Source organism: Rhineura floridana, chromosome 6 (assembly GCF_030035675.1).
Source record: "Rhineura floridana isolate rRhiFlo1 chromosome 6, rRhiFlo1.hap2, whole genome shotgun sequence".
NCBI lineage: Eukaryota > Metazoa > Chordata > Lepidosauria > Squamata > Rhineuridae > Rhineura > Rhineura floridana.
Window position 1 is genome coordinate 43,618,775 of NC_084485.1, and position 22,838 is coordinate 43,641,612.

The window sequence follows — 22,838 nt, forward strand, 5'->3', positions numbered from 1 at the left end:
CTTCCCCTGTGGGTCACAGACCCCAGCAGAACAGTCTAGAAAGCATAAGAATGTAATGGATAAAATGTGGCTCCTGTCCTTCTCCAGATAATGAATATGTGCTGGATTTGTAGACAGCAAAAAGTTGACTTCACACATTTGATGGGATCGCTCACTACTTAAACTTTTTGTAGGAAAATGGAATATATACATTGAGAGATGGTAGGCAGAAAGAAGAAAACGTCACCAATAATTGACTTCCATTTATTACTTTCATGAAAATAATGAGATAAGTTGGATATTGATAAATATAAGGGTTTATCCCTGTTGTGAATTAAAATCTTTCTTAATGGATTAATATGTATTATATATTTGATTTAAATCATTGACCTTCAACTGGTGGGTCGGGATCCCATAGGGACGCAGCCTGACCTCGATAGGTTGCAACAATGGCTCTACCACCACACAAACAAATGGTGAACAAGTAGGAAGTTGACCCCATATTCATATTTTGGCTAACATGGGTCCTAGATCTGAAAAGACTGAAGACTATTAATCTAAATTATGTTCTTTTGCATGTAGATTTATATGACATCTTCGTATTTTTTTGTGTCTAAGTATGTTAAACAATATAATGTTGTTTTTTTAAAAAATAAAATGGCTACTATCCATTAGAAATATAGAGATTCTTCACTGAGATCCTCCTGGCATATTTCATTCCAACATTTATTAAAACCTAAGCTTCAGTGCCCACACTTGTATATGATACATTTATTTATTTATTTATTTAAATGTATATCCTGCCTTTCCTCCCAAAGAAGCCCAGGGTGGGAAACTCACAAGTGATAATTTATTTATTTATTTTTTATTTTATTCGATTTCTATACCGCCCACAGCCCAAAGGCTCTCAGGGCGGTGCACAACATAGGATAAAATACAATAGAATCACAAAAACAGTAAAAGCATACATATTAAACAATTAAACGACCTGATATACATTAAAAGCTAAAAGATAGAATTAAAAGATAAAACAATTAAAACATCTAAAAACCATTCCAATAAAGAAACAGACTGGAACAGATCTGTACTTAAAAGGTTTGTTGAAAGAGGAAGGTCTTCAGTAGGCACCGAAAAGACTGCAGAGACGGCGTCTGTCTAATATTTAACAGGTGGGAATTGCAAAATGTAGGTGCCATGTCACTAAAGGCCTGATTCTTACTAAGTGGAACAGACCTCCGGATAAGGTAGTATCTGCAGGAGGCCATCACCTGCAAAGTGCAGTGACCATTTGGGTATATAAGGGGTGAGACAATATTTTAGGTACTTGTACTGCTGCAATCCCATGCACACTTAGTTGGGAGTAAAACTCCTTGATGTCTCTGGGAATTACTTCCAAGGAAACCTGCTTAGGATTGCATTGGAAATGTAATGTGTATAAGATCCTAAATGTTGCTGTTTACCCTGTTCACTGTTCAACAGTTGCAGTTTGTCTTAAGACCAGCCAAAAATTATTGCTTCTTACAGGCCTTCAGAACATAGTGAGAGTGCTTTTACTTTGGGATGTATTGTATTTTGTTCTGGATTTGTGTTTTTAATTATTGTATTGTATTTGTATTGTTGTTTCACAACTCTTAGCTCCTCTACTCTCTTATAAGAGGAAGAGTGTGATATAAGATAAATATGTAAGTGTGAAAGGGGGACATTTTGGGCAATTTCTCTGAAGGGGTAGAATTCTGTTGAACTTTTGGGGGGGAGCTTGCTGTCAGTAATGGTGGGACTGAGTTTTCTTCTTTTCCTTTTCCTGCTGCTTTTTCTCAACTTTCATTTTGCTCCTGCTTTGCTATAGCCTTTTGCTATAGCAGCAGCAATGCTCCTCTGCACCATCTCTCCTTGCACCCCTGACAGTGCCTTTTGGAGTGACAGTAAGTCATGACATCATGTCATTCCCTTTCTCCCATTGCCACTCATTACAATTTCAGAGCAGAGATCCTCCCAAAATATTTGGATCAGCACTGTTATTTCACAGGAATTGGACAAGAGCACTAGAACTTGAGAATTTTCCCTGAATTCATGCAGAACCCTATCAAACAGTATGCATTGACTGGTGCATGTTTAGGTGCTGTGCCCAAAGCAGCTTACATAATATCAAATGATCAGTGATGAAGTCAGCAATTTGAAGGGGAGGGACCCTATAATAGGAACAATTACAAATATCTACAAAGGTAAGATCCAATGTTGTGCAAGCAGTGGGGCTTCTCCTTTCTCTCCTCCCTACATCTTTCCTCTACACCCTCAAACTGATCTGAAGGATTGTTGGACCTTCCAGAGCAAAATTTGGAAGCAAGCAGGGGGCTGGAAAGAGAGAAGGGAAAAACAGACACCCTGTTGCACAAGCAGATTTCCACTGCGCAAGCAGGTGGGCATTGCTGGACATTGCCCATAGTGTTAATGAGTAAATAAATAATAAAAATGATCCATCTATGCAACTTCATATAAAATACAAATAAACAGATCCAATCCAAGAGCTTTAAAATAAACAGGACAGAGAATGAAGCCTAATGGGAGAAACAAAGACTAGATTAGATACAAGACCAAATAGATCTCCATTCTGTGGCCTTCTCCACAATTAATCTGCACACCGTTTGGCAGCCACACCTCTCTGACTAGTTACAGCCTTCCTCCCAACTCCCCCCAGCATCTGTTATCTCAGTCCTTTCCCCATATTTCACCTGGTGACGATTGTTTCATACACTCCATGCAAATGCTTCCCAGAAGCAATTATCCATGCTTACTAAGATGTATAAAAAGTAACCAACAAAAATGCTGTCGAAAACAACAAAAATGCATTCCTTTTTGACCATTTCTAACAGCAGACCTCTGAACCTTCTTTGACTCTTGTTTCTTCCCGCTGACATCTCCCCACCGCCGAAGCCTAAACTCTTGTTCATGGCACTCAGGGGACATTCCCAAGTGCAACTGCCCTGTTTGAAGTGGCTGAAAGGGTGCAAGGCTTCTGCTCCAAAAATTGGGTTTCCTTTGTTGCAGGATGCAGTGCTTTTGATTAGAGTTTGGGGGGGGGGGCTGCTGATAATGATTAGATATTTTCACAGCTATCAGCAGAAGCTTCAGCTACACTTGCTACTAGAATGAAAATTAAAAGGCTTATTAATCCTCATGCTTCAGGTCATAAGATGATAACCAGCTGTGCCAGGAAGAAATCTGTTCCATGCACACAGTTTGGGGCTCTGCAATTAGGTGATTACAGGAGCTTTATGTCTTCCTTGGAAACGTGAGGCCTTGACCATGGTCAGAGCTAGAGAGCGGGTCACTAAGGTGAAATGGAGCATTGATCCGCCCTAGAACAGCCTGCCCATTGTTGAAGGGGAGTGTCCCAGCCTCAAGAGGCTATGTTGGCTTATTGCAGCTTGAATCTTGTCAGCATTGACATTGCAATTGTGATAGCACCGTAATAAATTGGAGTAATAATGAGATGTAATTACAGTTATGATTATTGCTTTATAATTAGAATGTTTATTATAAAATGGCAGTAGGGACCGGCTGCTAATAGTGCTGGTGGATTAATTCCCAGAGTCTTTGCACTTCATTCTGAAAAGAAGCTCAGGCAAAAGAAGCTTGGAGAAGGGCTGTAGCTCCATGGTAGAGCATCTGCTTTGCATACAGAAGGTCCCTGATCCAAACCCTGCTATCTCCAGGTAGGCCTGGAAATGTCCCCTGTCTGAAATCAAGGAAATGCATGTCTACTTAAAGGTAAGCCCCATTTAGTTCAATGGGACTTACTCCCAGGTAACTTTGGACAGCACTGCAACTTTAGACTTAGATATAGACTCAGTTACATTAGACCAAGAATAGTCAGCATGGTGTCCTTCAGATGTTGCTAGACTCCAACTCCCATTAACCCCAGCCAATATGGCCAATGGTCAGGGATGATGGGCACTGTAGCCAACATCTGGGGAAATTTCATGTTGGCTACCTTAGCAGCAGGACACAGAAAACTGAAGGATTGGGTCAAAAGCATCACAGCATGGGTTTTTAGAAGGAATTCAAAGGAAACAAAAGAGTCTACAAGATTTAGTTTTTTTAATTAGGCTAATCCTTTAAACATGTTTTGATCAATTAGAAAAGGTGCCCCCCGATTAATCAGGCAGCAGATTTTGTCTTTCATTGACAGCAATGGGAGCTTTTTTCTTCAGGATTGTGGTTGGGGAGGAAGTAGAACTTCCCTGCAGGCCTGATGAAAACCAGGAGTCCACTCCTGGTATTTCATTTTACAATTGCCTGGCATGCTTGCTAATCACAAAATAAAAATAATGTCCAGTTTGGCCCCAAGTTTGCTATCTGGCCTCATTCTCCCCAGGGAGCTCTCCATGGTCCTGTTCTGGCTTGCATCTTGCCACACCTGGGCAGAGTACCCACCACTCATTCACACATATGCTCCAGTCAGGAACAGGAAGACATGAACTTTTTATAGCTTGAGTACTGCTCTGTAGTATTTTGAGATTGTTTACTTTACTTAACATGAACACGAGTCTGGAACATCAGGCATTTACTGAATGCAGGTGCCCCTCCCGTATGCCCCTAAAGTACTGTAGGATGTTGGTGCTTTGTATGAGGGCCATACACAGAGTTGTGCCATTCATTCCTCTCCCCCCTTCCATCCATCCTGCAGCATAATCCCAGCCACTCTCACTGTCTTCAATGGCTTTGTTTGTTTGTTTTTGTCCAATATGACTGCCTTTAAATAGGAATTTAATGGTACAACTAAAATAGGCATATCAAACATCTTGTAAGCTAAGGTCATTGTCAGACATTTGGAGGCTTCTGTTCATTTACTGATTAGCTTGCGAGATCAGCAAATGACCACTGGCCATCCCCAGGGCCGGTTCTAAAGGGCAGCCAGGTGGGTCACGGGCTCGAGGGCCCCAGAGCTACAGGTGCCCCTGAGGGGCCCTCCGCTTCCCTCCGGCGAGCCACCTGAGCCACCCACCATCCCCCTGCTTCACCTACCTTTCTCTCTGTTGTTTTTTGCAGTGCATGCAGGGTTGCCATCAATAAAGATGGTGGCCGAGGTTTCCGTAAGGAGCTGAAGCCTCTGCCGCCATCTTGGTTGGTGGCAGCAATGTTTGTGCTGTGTGCCATCAACCAAGATGACGGCAGAGACTTCAACCCCTTACGGAAACCTCAGCCGCCATCTTTACTGATGGTAACCCTGCGCATGCAGTGCGCGCAGCCACAAAAATCAGCAGAGAAAGGTGGGTGAAGCGGAGGGATGGCTGGTGGCTCAGAAGATCCTGTCTGGCGATTCGCAGCACGGCTCCTGCCGCAGATCACAGAAGGGGAGCACATGGGCCCGGGGCAGGCTGATGCCCAAGGGCCCTGGCATGCCTGGAGCTGACCCTGGCCATCCCTCTCCTCCTATCTTGCTGCACAACAAAGAGCATTGTGGCATCTTAGCGCCTTGCAGATTATTCAAGTGAACTCAAGAAAAAGTGGAGATTCTGCCAGAATCCTGCCAGAAGGAGCTTACTAACTGCTACACTCACTTCATGATAATCTCTGTGGGTTTATTTCTATATTGATGATGTGGTACTGGTTACTGTATGCTCTGGCCTGAGATATCTAACATGTGGGAATGTGTTTTACATACATAAAAAAACCCCTAAGCATACAATTTGGAGAAACAAAGCAGGACTTGCCTTGTGTAGCAAATTCTTTTCTTACTTACTTCTACTCTGGTAGTAAAACCCCATTCCTTTCCAACATTGCTTTTTAAGGTTTGTAAAGCTTTTTTTTTAAAAAAAAAGATGTTTTTAATAATGTTTTGTTGTAATATGTTGTTAAGGATGTTTTCTTGTAATATATTTTAAAGTCTGTTTTTATGATATTTTAGAGTGTTTCTAGTGCTTTTGTTTGCCACCCTGGATGAAGGGCGGCATATAAATTAATTAATTAATAATTAATAATAATAATAATAATACATAAAATTAAGAGGGAAAAAATCCCTAATCATACAATTTGGAGAAGAAAAGCATGACTTGCCGTAGCATAGCAAATTTCCTTCTTCCTCACTTCTACTCTGGTAGTAAGAGCACACTCCTTTCCAAAATCTTGGTATTAAACAAAATACAAGAGACACCATTGCGGGAGTGAGGAAAAATTATCCATACCCCTATAGGTGTGATGAATAGTGTCTGAGGGCCAATGCACTGCCATCCAGATGACCACAGGAGAAGCCTGCACGTGGTGGACTCCAACCAGTGATGAGGTAGTCACGTTCTTTTAAGCCCAGTCTTGAACATAGCAGTACGTACCCATGGCCGGTTTGCCACTGGCTAGCAAGCACCATGCTGTGCACTCTGTTTCAAGTAGCTTTTCCCCTCAGGACATGCCCACATACAGCTCTAGAAGCCAACCCTGTAGACCACATAGCCTTCTCTCATCTCTAACAGCTGTATGAACCAGCATGTGACCAGCCTCAATACAAACTGGATTCCAGCTTTGATTGCAGGGACTGGAGGCTCTACAACAGTCATCTGGATGTGCATGGAAAAAAAGGTTTTTACACAGATGGTACCCACGGCAGTCAACATCTGATGGGGACATCCACCTTGATATCCCTAATAGTGGATGAACATTTAGCACAATTTGGGGACTTATCAAATAAAATGTTGGCTAATCAGTGATCCCATTTTACCAGCACCGTTTGATGAGAGGTGACTGTTTCCAATTGCTTTCTGAGATCTGCTATTCAGTTGGATCATAACCTTCATCCATTTAATTTAATCTGCTTTGTTACAACTGTATAGTGCTAATTTCTTCAGCACAATGTGATGTGCTCTAGTCATTTAATTCTATTTAACTGCTCCAGCAAAAGCTGCGGGGAAGGGCTGGCCCACACCTACACAGGGGGCATTCTTTGGGAAGTGTTTACTTCTCATTTATGTTATTCAGGCACTAAAATGTATAACTGGGGGAAAAAATCCATGAGTAACTGAGTCTTGAATCAAGACTGTAAGTAATGTGCTGCAGGGAGTGTTTAGATTTCCTGGGGGACAATATGCAGGATAGAGAGATAAAGGAATTACTGAATACAGGGTGGAAATGGAGATACCCCCCCAAGCTGAACTATACTCCAGGGACCCACACATCTCATTATAGCACACTTGGTTCTTGGGTATGCACTTATATATGCACAGAGAAACAGCAATGACTTTCTATCTTCTGTCCTGCTAATCATGCATAATCTACAAGGTGAGTATTGCAAATTCTGGTACTAGTAGAGCAGTGGAGAAATGTGTTATTGTGGCAACCGGGAACCAAGCCATTGCTTTTCTGTCATGTGACTTGGCTTCCTATCTCAAGTTATTTGGAGCAAATTGCTCTGCATGCATTGTTTTTCCTGGAACATTTGCCTTCTCTTTGTAGCCCACCGATATCTGGATTGTATAGGCTGATTTGTGAAGAACTGGCTTGGTGGTCCTATGCTGAGCTGAAATGGAAATTCACAAATATTCACAATTCCCCAAATTTACCAAGTCTGACATTTTTTCCATATGAGGAACTTTGAAGCAAAATGCAATTTCAAGTTTTAGATCCTAGTATCAGTGGTGAGGCCTATTGTTCTACCATCTACTACCACACATTTATTCAGCACCATTTGTTCTACGTGTTTGTATAGAGTACAGAAGAAACCCTTCCAGCAAACTTACAAGCTACTACAGATGGGCAGGACAGATAGGGGATAGGACAGAGATGGATGGGGAGGGATTCTCATCCCCAGGGAATAATTGTATCCACACATATATATCAGTATAGAATTTCTATCCTTGAAACTCATAACAATAGCATTACATGCTGCTGTTCTTGCATTAAACATGCATATTTCTAAACACCAGGCTGTGATCCACAAGAGTGTTTTTAATATGAAAAATAGCTCAGAGACACCAAATTAAAACTCATCTTACACTACCCCTCTGAAGTGTCATTTTTAATAATGTTACTTATTAGTCATAGGAGACCTTATGACTGTTCTACAGATTGTATGGAACGGTTAAAATGAAATTTCAGATTTTACATTTGGAAACCACTATAACTGGAAATGTAGAATAGCAAGCACATATTTATGTTGTTTGGGGCAGCTTTTACAGTGTTCCAGAAAGCCTTCCATTATCAAAGCCAGAAAAAAAGCAAAAATATATCCTCTTCTTATAGGCAATCATCATTGTGGCCTTTATCCTATATGGAGGTAATTAATTAGCTAATGTATGCACAGTGATTTGAAGATATAGTCTAAGCGTATAGTATTAGGAAGAGAGCATTTCCTCTACGCTGCCATTCTTTTTCCTCATTTTATTGGCTAGGAAGTATGCACACAGGTACGCATAAATGTATGTCCCTGTGTGCACGTGCACACATGCACACTTTCTCCCATCAGTGTTGTATTCCGAGAGTTCCTAATGATGAAACCTTGGATATTGTATGTCTCACATATGAGAAAGTAGCAGAAGAGCTGCAGGGGAGCACCCAAGTTTGAACAGACATGGATGTTCTCCCAGATCCTGAAATACTCACTGCCTGATTGATATAGACACATGGGTACACCCAGGTGGATCAGAAAACCAGATTAAATAGACACTCAGTTTGAGTCTAAATACTGGAATGGAGTGAGCAGAGAATAAAACATGACAGGATGTGAGGTTGCATTGAAGTTAAACAGAGATGTACCTGCTTCTGGGCAATTTTATACAGCTTGGATTCTATGCATTTTTGGTTCAGGATAAATGCTTTTGGTTCCAGAGAAAGGGACTCCTCATAACAGAATTGTATAGTCAAGCCTATATTTGAGCCATTGTGCTAATCAATGTTACTCTGTTGCACTTATGCAAGCAATCATCTGGCCATTCTGAGCAACTGCACATTTTATGTAGGTGACCAAGTTATTTCCTGCTTCATAACTTTAAAAATACCCTCTAGTCCTCAGCTTTCTAAAAAAAATCCTGTGATTGCATCCAAAGGAAGGACTGTAGCTCACTAGTATAGCTTTGCATGCAGAAATTCCCAGGTTGAGTCCCCAGCATCTTCAGGTAGGGCTGAGGAAGACTCCCTGTCTGAAATCCTGGAGAGCAACTGTCAGTCAGTGTAGACAGTACTGAGCTAGATGGACCATTAATCTTACTCAGCTTCCTATGTTCATATGTAAAGCCTGTCCTGTAACTAAACCCGAACGGCAGTCTCTGAAGAGGAAGGATATTATAAGTTGCAGTAGAAATTTGCTGTTACAGAAAGCAATGAAGCAAACAGCAGCAAGAATGGAAAGCAAGATGTCAGGCACTGCCAGGATCAAACCCTGGCTGGTCTGCAGGGTTACCAAATGCTTTCCTTCCATCTGCATCCCCCAGATCCGAGCAAAGTCTGATTCTAGACTGTTACAGAGCATGCACACTCATGATCATGTGATACTCATCAGTTTCTGACTGGTCTTTACTCCTATAAAAGACAAGTTCATGTCAATCATCTAAGTGTGAACTAGGGGATGTTGCATAACATTTGTATATGGTAATGTATATTCATAAATGCAGATTTAGGTCAATTTTCAGAGGGAAAACTGCAGAGTAAAAAAAGTTTAAAGGGTTGGGGGAGGAGGAACATGAGATGCAGAACCCAGGGCAAAAGTGTCAGGGCTTTGGACCCCTAGGTCACATTCTAACAAGGTCCATAGTGTAATCAGTTTCATTGCAATGCAATTGCTGCACAGATATTTAACTTGCCTCTGACTGCAGCTCATTCAGCCTGTCCACAACAGGCATAGTGAGATCAGAACTGGAATATATAAACCCTTATGTGATAGATGCAGTGGACACAATGAACACATGTTTAAGTGACTGTCCGTGCCAGATTTACGCACAAACTAAATAAACTACATCTTAGAGCCTTAGGTTATGAAGGGCCTCTAAATACATTTTTTTTACTAAATTGTATGTCAACCAGAACGCACAGAGTGCATGTTGTATTGCTTCTTCCATTTAGTAAGTGCTTGACTGTGTGTGTAATTGCTCTTCATGTTGCTGTTCATTAAATGTTTTCATATGTGCTCAGTAAAAAATCATAAGGTGTTTTCATTTAAAGATATTTCATGTGCACATAGGCTGATTGTAAGAAAAATGTTTTAGATTGCTAGTTTTTAGTTACATCCTCACATACCAGTATTTCTGCAAATATAAAAGTTTATTATTCCTATTTTCATTGTCCTTTCTGTTAGAATTATTCACATTTTTAGAGTAGTGCCATGAGGCCTCTTTAACATAGGTTAGGGCCACAGCAGCCCTGGTGACTGTGGTGCAATTAATAGGAGGCAACAGACTCTGATGGGATATGGGGACGTTTTCTAGTGAAAACAGTAGACTTTTTTCTCAGATAATTCAAGGCATGCAAACAAATTAATCTCAGATATTTCTGAATGTATCTGTTTGGCTAGAGCTGAACAAGGTTGGTGATGACTGTGGCATCAGGTATAACTGCTGGAAAAAGCACACACATACACATCAACTACTCATATAGCATATGATTTGGTGGGACTGTTTTAGCTATTTATTTATTTATTTATTTATTTTATAGAAGTATTTATATACCACCAGTGGCAGCTGGTGGCTCCATGTCACTGGGGCAGTGGAATCCACTCTGAAGCACCTTGGACAGCTCCTTGAAAGTTCAGACTAAAACCTGGAATGGACTCCACTGCCCCACTGGCAAGGAGCCACCAGCCCTCACTCAATTCATGGTGGTGTGCAATATATACAATATAAAACACAATTAAAACAGTTTTTTTTAAAAAAAAATCATCATTAAAATGATTGGGGTCCTGTGGACCCCTATTGAGGTCCTGTGGTTAAAATATGTGGCTTTTTCTTCCATCCTCTTCAGGGATAATTGAAACGTAAATAAAGCAGGAATAGGGAACCTTTGGTCCTCCAGATGCTGTTGGAATCCAAGTCCCAGCAGTCCCAGCCAGCATGGTCCCTATTGTTCCTTAAGATGGTGTAGTTATGCAGTCCACTCATGGGACAGCCATAAGGAGTTCCTGACAAGTGTTTCAATCTCCCACTTACAGGGAGCTGACATGTTCCTCTTCCTTGGGAAAATCTTGTGAAATGCTTCCGTTTTGCAAACCTGATAGTAACAGCAATATAAGTATTTCAGGGACACTCTTGCTAATGGCTTGATGTTTTAAATGTCCAATTCAAGATTACATAACAGTCTATAATTTTACACTAAACAGTAAACAAAACTTATATAAAACCGATAAAGGTGAACAATGAGAGGTCCCAAAGTTCTTGCCTGAATCAGAAGATGGACATAATACAATGCCTTCTTAACCTTTCTAGGGGAAAACTGACCATAATCCAAATCCAAATCCAAATCAAAATTTTCATCTTCAATTAAAAAGCACAATACCAACTGAGGCACTGCACAGAACACATGGGCTGAAATTACTATTATTAATTCTTTTGTTAATGCTACTAAGCTTCCTACAGTTACCACCTTTTAACTTGACAAATTATGAACATTCAGCGCAGCTGGTGGGGCAAAATGAACGGAATGTCAAGGGGCTTATGGAGACTATATTGTATTTGGGATGCATAATTTTGATTATTAAATACAGAGTTGGACAAGAGGCCACTAATGGCCTGCAGCCATTCTAGTCTCATTGTTCTAGGCAGCATATGTTGGCCATCCAACCACTCTAGTTCATATTAGGTGCTGCATGTCTTTTTTTCTTTAAACCAGTGCAGTGCACAAGGGATCCTGAGAAAGGCATGTTCAAAAGCCCTTGTGTGTATGCGCATGCGTAAAGAGAGAAAGAAATTGGGACCACACTCACTGTCTCTGCCACCATATATTTTGCTGAAGCTGTGATAGTGTCCGAAGGTAGGTGGATATGCTCTCTCTGCGATTGGGAACCCTGAAAAGAGCAGGGCACCTGCTGAGCTACATTGAGCCTATGTACCTATCAACTGTGCACATGTAGGTTCTGTTCAGACATGCAACTGATGCCAGGAGCTGGGACAGAAAGTGCAATCCCCACACATACTTTTGGTGAACAGAACTAAACTGGCATTAGTTTATATGGAATTTATTTTATGTGTTTGTATTCCACCCGCCCACAACAAGGGTTTGATACACTTGTTTTTTTGTAAGGTGAATTCAGCTGAAAGACGGTGATTAGCCCAGTGTGTTTCACTTCTGAATCTGAACCCAGGTCTCCCCAAGGGCCAGCGTGCTGCCCACTGGACCACAGTGGCTCTCCATGCCTTCCACACAGGAGAAAACTGATTCTAATCCAATGAAAGAAAAAGAATATTTATTTGATATAGAGAATTAGCTCAGGGCTAAATTAGATGTGAAGTAGGAAATCCACAAACAGGATTTCATGCTGGTTTCCATTTAGAAGGAGCTGTGGATGGGAGGATTTGGATTAGAGCCCTCAATTCTTCCCCCAACCTGCCATTTTCCCAATGTAAATCATGCACTGTTTGCCCATTTTGTTTTCTCCTGTGGAATAAGTAGCCACAGGGAATAATTTAAATTGTGAAAATGGAATAGGGGAAATGGGTAGCATTCCTTCAGAAAGCAGAACAGAGGAAATCAGGGCAGAAAAAGAAAGTAACACACAGCACATAAACTATGGAATTTGCTCCCACAAGAGGTAGCGAAGGCCACTAATTTGGATGGCTTTAAAACAGGATTAGTCCCATTCATGGAGCATAAGGCTTTTGGTGTCTATTAGCCATGAAGGCCATATTCCATCTCCACTGTTGGGGACAGTATGCATCTGAATAGCAGCTGCTGGAAACCACAGGAGGGGAGAGTGCTGTTGTGTCCTGGCCCTACTTGCAGGCTTTCCATGGGCATCTGGTTGACCACAATGAAAGCAGGATGCTGGACTAGCCTTATCATATTAGGTTGTCCAAGCTTCCTTTTAAACCTGTCTAAGCTACCAACCATTACCACATTTGTGGCAGCAAATTCCATAAGATATTGGCTCTTTTCAAATTTTTTGTTCATCGATATTCCAAGTGTCATCTGGTTTGGCCCCTCAGTCCAACAAAATATAGCCAAGGTCTGTTCATATTTTTCACCTACTTATTTTGGACAGAGCTCATGAAATATAAAAATGCCTAAATGTTGTGAATCGGTGGCAACACTACCTACATGCTCTTGGGGGGCGAGGGGGAAGAAGCCAGGTCTGTCTGTCTTTCTGGAATCGCTCTTGCTTTCTTTTTTTCTGACCCAAGTATCTTCCATCCAGATGGTACCAAATATACATCTCTCGGTAGCTTTCAGAGCAGTTTGTTATCGTGCACGTAATGAGCTCATAAGGCCAACTCAAAGCCTTATGTATATAGGTTTCTTGTATATAGTGGTTTTTCCCCCCAACTATATACAGGTCATCTAAGCAGTGCTACTAACCCAGCTGTTGTGAGCTCAAACCACTGCCCCCTTAGTACCCATGCTTTCCTCCGATATTCTCATCATGGTGAAAGCAAGGCAAACAAATTATGTAAAAAAGACGAGCTGAACCTCAGCAGCTGTTTGAAAGAGGACTGGGGGAATTTGCACAATGTCTGGCCTAGCACTGGGGGCTACAATCTCCATCTGCTCTTGAATTCAGTAAGCTGACTTGGACTGCAGCTTTGCTGGTACTTCCAGGCTGGATGCAAAGCAAAGAATGAAAACGGGAGCATTTCCACTTTGTTGGAGGTTGATAACCCTTTGTTGCCCCAGTACTTTGCAAGCCTTCATCTCATCTGTGCTCAGATGGAAAAGTACTGTCTTGTAACAGGAAAAGAACATTTTTTAAAAAAAAAATCCCAACAGTTTAGAAATACACAGTGCTCCTGTTGGTATATATAACATTATATGATGACAGGGCTTTGTGAGGGTTAGATGCCTCCATTTAGTGGCTCCAATCCCCACTAGTCCAACACATAACCCCACAGTTGCATTCATGGCATAATGGACCATAGCAAGTCTAGTTAGTTACACATTTGGGAATGGCAGCAGTTGAGTGATAGACCATCTATTTACATGCAGAAGGTCCTAGGTTCATTCCCTGGCATCTGCATGTAGGACTGCGAAAGACTCCTGACTCAAATCCTGGAGAGCTGTTGTGCCCATCAGTATAGACAATACAGAGCTAGATCAACCAATAGTATGACTCAGTATAAGGCAGCATCCTCTATTCCTATGTACACCTACTTCAAGGCCAATGGCATGGTACCACCAAACTTGGGAGGAATTTCTTTTTTGGTCATCACATCTTGTGGCACAAGTTCTATAAGTGAATTCTGTGTGGCGTGAAGAAGTACTTTCGTTAGTTTATCCTGAATCTATTGTTCATCAATTTCATTAGGTGACCCATTCTTGTGTTATGAAGAAAGGACAGGGGGAAATCTATCTGCTATCCACTATTCATGACCACCATTCATAATCTGATAAACCTCTATCACAGGAATAGAAAATATGTGGTCCTCTAGATGCTGTTGGTCTACAATTCCTATCATCCCTGACCATTGATATCTGGAGCACCATCAGCTGCCCATTCCTGCTCTATCATGTCTCTTTCTGGATATCTTTTTCTAAACTGTTTCAGAATGTTCTCTTAGAGAAGATGCTTCACCCCTTATATGAATTCTTTTTTGGTCACACCTTGAAGTAAATATCAAATAAGCTCTTAGTTCTAGAATCCAGAAGATTTATTCTCATACATCAAAAGATAGATTAGTTCCAAATATGTAAAAGGAAATGAACATCACAAAGCAGGGGTAAACCACCTAACTTCACTGAAATTAAAAAGTTAGCCTAGCCTTCCATCAGCCCCAAGCAGCTCAGCAAAAATGCCTGGAGCTGATGGGAGATGTTGTTCAAAACATCTAGAGGGCACCAAGAGGCTGGGCTAGACAAATATGACTTTTAAAATTGATGCAATGCTGAAGGCAAATAAGTTTCAACTTGTCCAAACCTGAGCATCATATAAGGTCAAGCTGGTGGCATTGATGCCCACAAGGCCAATAAATGTAAGATCCCAGGAAGCTTACGGGTCTTCTCAGAATCAAGATCCACAGCAAAGACGAAAGGAACATGAGAGCAAAACTGCCCCTCCTTCCTCCATAGCTACTTATTGAAACACATGGTGCCACTGGGAATGGTAATGAGCAACAGTGGCAGCAACTTTCTCCTTATCAGGACAGCAGGTCATGGAGACGGCTGAAAGAAGACTTTCCAGCTACAGGTGCCTGTAGCAGCTGTCAAAACATATCACTGTTACAAGTCGAGAGAGGCTTTGTACATTATGGTGCTTCATTGAGAGGCTAAAGTGTGAACTGAACCTTTCTTCCAAGTAAATGCATGTGGATCTGGGTGCAAGATACCAGTTAAAAGACATTCCTCCCAGAACATTCTGCCACAATGCTGAGTTACCACAAATGCTGGGAGCTGATCAGTTCACCATTGCTTGGTGCTTGACCGGCAATTTAAAGTGAAAGGGTAAGCTGGATCCAAAATATAATGAATAGTATAAACAGCCAATGCTTGCATAAAACCAGCATGCTGAATAGAAATGGTAGGAAGGATATTTGCAAAGAGAACTATTTGATTACAAGGCTTATTTGCTTGTCTCTCATGTGGATGAAGATGGTACACATTCAGCAGGAATTTGCATAGTTCAGCTGCCTCATCCTTTGGAAAGCTTGTACCTAGGGTTCTGATCAGATATCTATGATTTGCAATTGTATAAGAGAGAGCAATAGCAGGATGCCTTGAGTCCATGGATAAAGTCCTCTCTCATGAATTTCAGCCTGTAGGGAAGCCTACAATGACTAGATCAGCTTTAATCTGATAATGATGCTTCTGTGGATTATTCTTCCACATGCGATTTGGCTAATATCCTGGAATGAAGGAATACGCAGATGGTGTCAATGGGTTTGGATTCTGGGACCATGGTCTAAGCTTCTTGGAGGGGGGACTGTTGGCAAGAGATGGGCTGCACCTCACGAGGACTGGGAAGAATCTCTTTGGCAGAAGTATGGCAAAACTCATCAAGAGGGCTTTAAACTAAAGCCTCTGGGGGATGGAGATGATAGCTTAAATACCGATCCAAAGACAGCGGGTTGTAAACGCAATGATTTGAAGGGTACAGGAGACACTGGGAGAGAGAAAGGGATGCACGGCAAAGCTCACGGTATATTAACAGAGGAATCCAATCAGGACAAAAGAGACTTCTGGTGTCTATATACCAACGCGCGGAGCTTGGGAAACAAGCAGGAGGAGCTTGAAGTCTTAGTGCATCAAGGCAAATATGACTTCATAGGGATAACAGAGACTTGGTGGGATGACTCCCATGATTGGAATATAGCCATTCAAGGATACAAACTCTACAGAAAGAATAGAAGCAACAGAAAAGGAGGGGGAGTAGCGTTATACGTCAAAGACAAATACACCTCTATGGAAATCCAAGAGAGCGAACAAAGTGGTCCGATAGAGACCATCTGGGTAAAAATAAATGGAGAAACAAATAAAACCGACATGGTAGTAGGTGTCTACTACAGACCCCCTGGCCAAGAAGAGGTGGTAGATGAGGCCTTTCTCAAACAAATCTCTGAAATCTCAAGGAGGCAAGAAGTAATAGTGATGGGGGACTTCAACTACCCGGATATCTGCTGGGAGACAAACTCTGCAAAGCAAAAAGCCTCCAACAAATTCCTGATGGGCCTTGCTGATAATTTCCTCTTTCAAAAAGTAGAAGAAGGAACAAGGGGATCGGCAATCCTGGACCTGATCTTAACTAATAGGGACGAATTGGTCACAGGCATTAAAGCGGTCGGTACCTTGGGGGAAAGTGACCACGTAATGCTGGAATTCGTGATTCTGGGGAAAGCCAAAGAAGAATATAGTCAAATATGGACCTTGGATTTCAGGAAAGCCGATTTTAGCAAGCTCAGGGAAATGATGGGTAGGATCCCGTGGCTAGATAGACTAAAGAAAAAAGGAGCCCAAGAAGCGTGGGAGTTCATGAAGAACGTATTACAAAAAGCGCAATCACAAACAATTCTGAAGGGGAAGAAAAACGGAAGACATCGGAAAAAGCCAATGTGGCTACACGGAAGACTGGTGGAGGAGGTAAAAATAAAAAAGAGCATGTATAAAGAATGGAAGGAAGGACGCATCACCAAGGAAGAGTACCGACGAGTGGCTCGGGCTTGCAGGAATAGCGTAAGGAAAGCTAAAACCCAGAATGAGCTGAGGCTGGCGAGGGAAGCGAGGAACAACAAAAAGGGGGTTTTCAGATATGTTCGAAACAAGAGAAAGACCAAGGAAACGGTGGGACTGCTGCTCAATGAGGATGGCAAAATGTTGACAGATAACAAGGAAAAGGCAGAACTGCTCAACGCCTATTTTGCCTCCGTTTTCTCCCAAAAACAGAACAGTGTGCAACCTTGCATCGGTAGCAATCTCAGTAAGGGGTCGGGATTGCAGTTCAAGATTGATAAGGAGATAGTCAGGAAATACCTAGTTAACCTAAATGAGTTCAAATCTCCAGGGCCTGATGAACTGCATCCCAGAGTATTGAAGGAACTTGCGGATGTACTCTCAGAACCTCTTGCCATCATCTTTGAGAAATCATGGAGAACGGGAGAGGTGCCAGAGGATTGGAGACGGGCAAACGTCGTCCCGCTCTTTAAAAAGGGTAAAAAAGAAGATCCGGGGAATTACAGGCCGGTCAGTCTGACTTCAATACCGGGAAAGATATTAGAACGGATAATAAAAGAGTCCATTGGCAACTATCTAGATGACAATGCTGTGATTAGAAGGAGCCAGCATGGGTTTGTCAAGAAAAAATCCTGTCAAACTAATCTCATCTCTTTTTTTGATCGGGTCACTAGCTTAGTAGATGGTGGAAATGCTGTAGATGTCATCTATCTAGATTTCAGCAAGGCGTTTGACAAAGTCCCCCACGACCTTTTGATTAGCAAACTAGTCAAATGCGGACTACATGGAAATACTGTCAGGTGGATTCACAACTGGTTGGAAAACCGTACTCAAAGAGTGGTCGTTGGTGGCTCTGCTTCGGACTGGAAGGAGGTTTCGAGTGGAGTGCCACAGGGTTCTGTCCTGGGGCCGATACTCTTCAACATTTTTATCAGTGACTTAGATGATGGGGTGGAGGGAAGCCTTATGAAGTTTGCAGATGATATGAAACTGGGAGGGATAGCTAACACAATGGAAGACAGGAATAAAATCCAAAGGGACATGGATAGACTAGAAAATTGGGCTGAAATTAATAAAATGACATTCAATAAAGACAAATGCAAGATTCTGCATTTAGGCCACAAAAACAAAATGCATGGGTACAGGATGGGAAATACCTGGCTTAGCAGTAGTGCATGTGAGAAGGACCTTGGAATTGTAGTGGATCGCAAGATGAACATGACCCAGCAGTGTAATGCTGCGGCAAAAAAGGCAAACGCGGTTTTGGGCTGCATAAACAGAGCTATAGTTTCCAGGTCGAGGGAAGTAATAGTCCCACTATATTCTGCATTGGTCAGGCCTCATCTGGAATACTGCGTTCAGTTCTGGGAGCCTCATTTTAAGAAAGATATAGACAAGTTAGAGTGGGTTCAGAAGAGGGCGACGAGGATGATAGCCGGTATGGAGAACAAGTCTTATGAGGAAAGGTTGAAGGAACTTGGCATGTTCAGTCTGGTGAAGAGAAGGCTGAGGGGTGACATGATTGCACTCTTTAAGTACCTGAAGGGCTGTCACATAGAGGAGGGTACAGATTTGTTCTCTGCTGCCCCAGAGGGTAGGACTAGGTCTAATGGTTTTAAGTTGCAGGAGCGTAGATTCAGATTGGACATTAGAAGGAACTTCTTGACAGTAAGGGCCGTTCGGCAATGGAACCGACTGCCTAGGGAGGTGGTGGGATCCCCTTCGCTGGATGTCTTCAAGCAGAGGCTGGACAGCTATCTGCGGGAGATGCTCTAGCTGCAGATTTCCTGCTGTGAGGAGGGGGTTGGACTCGATGGCCTACAAGGCCCCTTCCAACTCTATGATTCTATGATTCTATGATTCTAATACGTCCAGCAGGAAGGAATACGTCCAGCCTCATGTATAAGTCTCTTTCCTGGATTAAACTGAGACATTCCACTATGCTGAATGTTTCTTTGGGGAAGGGCCATAGCTCAGTTGTAGAACATTAGCCTTGCATGCAGAAAGTCACAGGTTCAATCCCCGATATCTCCAGATAGGGGATAGGAAGGACTCTTGCCTGAAATGCTGGAGAGCTGCTGCCAATCATTTTGAACAATACTGTGCTAGATGGGCCATTGGTCTGACTCAGTTTAAGGCAGTTTCCTATGTTCCTAAATTATCCATAGTCTTCTGTTGTTTAGAATAATCCATGTTTGAAGGATTGCCTTTATTTATTATTTGTTGCAGGCTACTGAACAGGAGCTTTGCTATTCAGTCATATACTATCATGCAAGGAGGAGAGCAGAACTAACCCATTGGCCTTGCCTTTCCCTGCACATCCGTCACTCTTTCAGCAACACCCCTTCTTGCATTGGAGGCTGAACCTCTGCAGCAGGGAGCCTTTTCTACTAGGTTCCCCATGCAATTTAGAACCCTGATTGTCCAGGGTTCTAAATAATACAGAGAGCCTACTCCAGTAGAAAAGGCTCCCTTCTGCAGAGGTTCAACCTCCACAGCCAATGCAAACGGGGGCAGCAGGAAGAGTGATGGGGATGTTTGGGAGGGAGTGGGGCCAATAGACTCATCCTTACTCACTTTGAACAATGGTAATTGGGGAGAGGGAAGGGAAGGAGAAAGACTGAGCTGGGGTCTAGTTGAAGTCATAACTCCAAAAGCTTTTTCTCTTTCTTTTTTTAAATTGAATTTATCTGCACAATGCTAACAAAAATTAGTAAGGAATAAAACAATGAATCGACATACATTTACAAAGATATCACATCTAGCTGAGACAAGCTCAAAGAAATGAAAACTATCATGCAGGCTGAACAGTAAGGTATAAGCATATAAAAATTTATTTAGCCAAATGTGTCTCTCCAAAAAGAATGATAGGCTTAGGCGGAGTCTAGGAAGAAAATGTTCTTACAAATATGTAACATAAATGGATACCAGACAATATGAAAGGTTTCAGGCTCCACCAAGCCTCTGGAAAAATAAACCTGATGAGTCAATTCCTCTAGGAGAGCTAGGTGCCATATACTTCTATACCTCTCTTTTCTGACTTAAAACATATAAATTAATAAGCTGGATCCCTGCATTGAACAGGGGTTGGACTCAATGGCCTTATAAGCCCCTTCCAACTCCATTATTCTATGATTCTATGATATCGGTAATCCATATGTCCAAATACATATCCAAATGAAATTGATGATTATGAGATATATATTCAAGGCACTGAGTAGTAGATGGGAGGTGTTTATCCTTCCAGACTTATGTATAAGTCTCTTTGCAATCATAAGGGATTGCAGGGTCCACTTTCTTTGTCCATCTGTTAGTCTCCACACCACAGGAATATAAGAGTGCCTGAACATATGCAAATATCAAGGATTTTTCCAAAACAAAGATAATGTGAACAATAATTTCTGAGCAGAAAGAAGACACCACATGTAGTTGACATGGATTTGGTACTTTCCAGTATTGTATAATCTTCATATAGACAGCAACCAAAATACAAAAGCTTTTGGTTGACCCAGACATGACTGTGTTTATGGCAAGCTAAAGCATAACAATATAAAGACAGCTCTGATGGATCAGACAAAGAAACTGTCTAGTCTAGCATCCTGTTCTCACAGTGACCAATCAGATGCCACAAGCAGGCCCTGAGCGCAACATTACTCTCTTCTTCTGTGGTTTCTAGCAACTGGTATTCAGAAGCATACTGCCTTCAATCATGGAGGCAGAGCATAGCCATTATGGCTAGTAGCCACTGATAGCCTTTATCCTTCATGAAGTTGTCTAATCCTCTGTTAAAGCCATCCAAGTCGGTGGCCATCACTGTCTCCTGTGGGACTGAATTCCATAGGTTAACTGTGTACTGTCCTGTGTGAAGAAGTACTTTCTTTTGTCTGTCTTAAATCTCCCCCCACTCAACTTCATTGAATGCCCCCGAGTTCTAGTGTTGTGTGTGAGAGAGTTTCTCTGCCCATCATGGTTAGAAGCAATTGAAAGCCTTATCCTCCATAAATCTTTTTTAAAACCATCCAGATAGATGTCAATTCCTATGTGTGGTAGCAAATACCACAATTTAACTATGCACTACTGTGTGAAGAAGTACTTCCTGTTGCCTGTCCTGAATCTCCCCCACTCAGCTTCATTGGCGGACCCTGGGTTCTAGTATTATCAGACAGGAAGAAAAATGTTTCTGTATCTGCTTTCTCCACAGTCACACTATGCATAATTCTGTGCATGAAAGCATGGCTCTCTTTGGTTTTAGTCTTCACATTGCACATCGCATAATCTTGGCCCCCAAAGTAAAGGTTCAGCAGGCTGCCTCCTATACCTCAGCTAAAGTCAGTGTAGATAATAATGAACTAGATGGAAAATGGTCTGATTCAATGTAAGGCAGCTTGCTATATTCCTAAGACTAAGGGCTCATCTACACAGTGGTTTACTGTGTGATTGGTGCTACTCACATCTCCTTTAAATTTGCATGGTTCACATGATGTTATCAGCAAATAAAAACTATCATCCAGTTTTCCCCCTGTAGATCTGTACTTACTCAATCTACTGATAATACAAAAAGGGAAGAAAAAACCACCTTCACTCCCTTTCTCTAATGCTTGCAGACGCTTTGCTCTGATGCTTTTAGGTGGGTGTGTCAATCATTCCCCTCTCCAAGCCCAGGCCCTCCTCCTCCCTTCGTTCATTTTATTTCCTGTAGGCTGACAAGCAACTTCCAGTTGCTCTCCTCCATTCTGCTGGCCTTTTTTATGTTGCTGCAAATGGTGCCTTTATTTTCTTTTTTCCCTAACTTGTGCACAAAAGCATAACACTGCTCAAACAAAGATTTATATTTGAGCTGTATCCTGCCAGGGAAAACACAGATATTCGTACTTCCAGGTTTTTTAAAAAAAGGAACCTACTGCACCTGGTAGAACAGGCTGAGCATGCTTGGTCACCTAGCCACCAAAGGGAGTGGAAATTTATAATTAGAGGAGGACTAATCCTCCCCACAGGAACACCTGCTTGTGTGAATGGCAAAAAGCGATTGGCAGATAACACTGAACAGGAACTGTGGACGATAAAAATGAACATTGAAGGTAAAAAGAAGTGTATTTCCCATGAAGAAATGCTCCCATGTAGATAAGCTCTAAATAGCATCTTCAGCACTTTCCTAATGTCTCAGCAAGCTCATCTGACAAGAAAGTGAGAGCAGTATAACACCCTCCTTGAAAGAGTTGTTCTCCAAAGACAATTGTTTCACTAATTAAAAGGGTATGGCCAAAGGAGTGAAAGGGGATTTCTGATCTTGTTCAACATAAACACTGGCAGAGCATCTATTCCTGTAAGAGAGCTGACTTCCCATACAACTGCAGGAAGATTGTACCACTTCAGAAGAATAAAAAACCAATATAAATACAATATAGAGACAATAATAGTACAATGCAATCACTGCAACTCATCACACCATGCCAAGACAAACAACATAATGCAGAATCCACCTAATATAGTAATGTGAGTTATGAATCAATCAGTTGATACAATCCAGGTCAGTGGTTATGACTCTTCAAGATTGTTTCATCACCAGAACCTTTTTA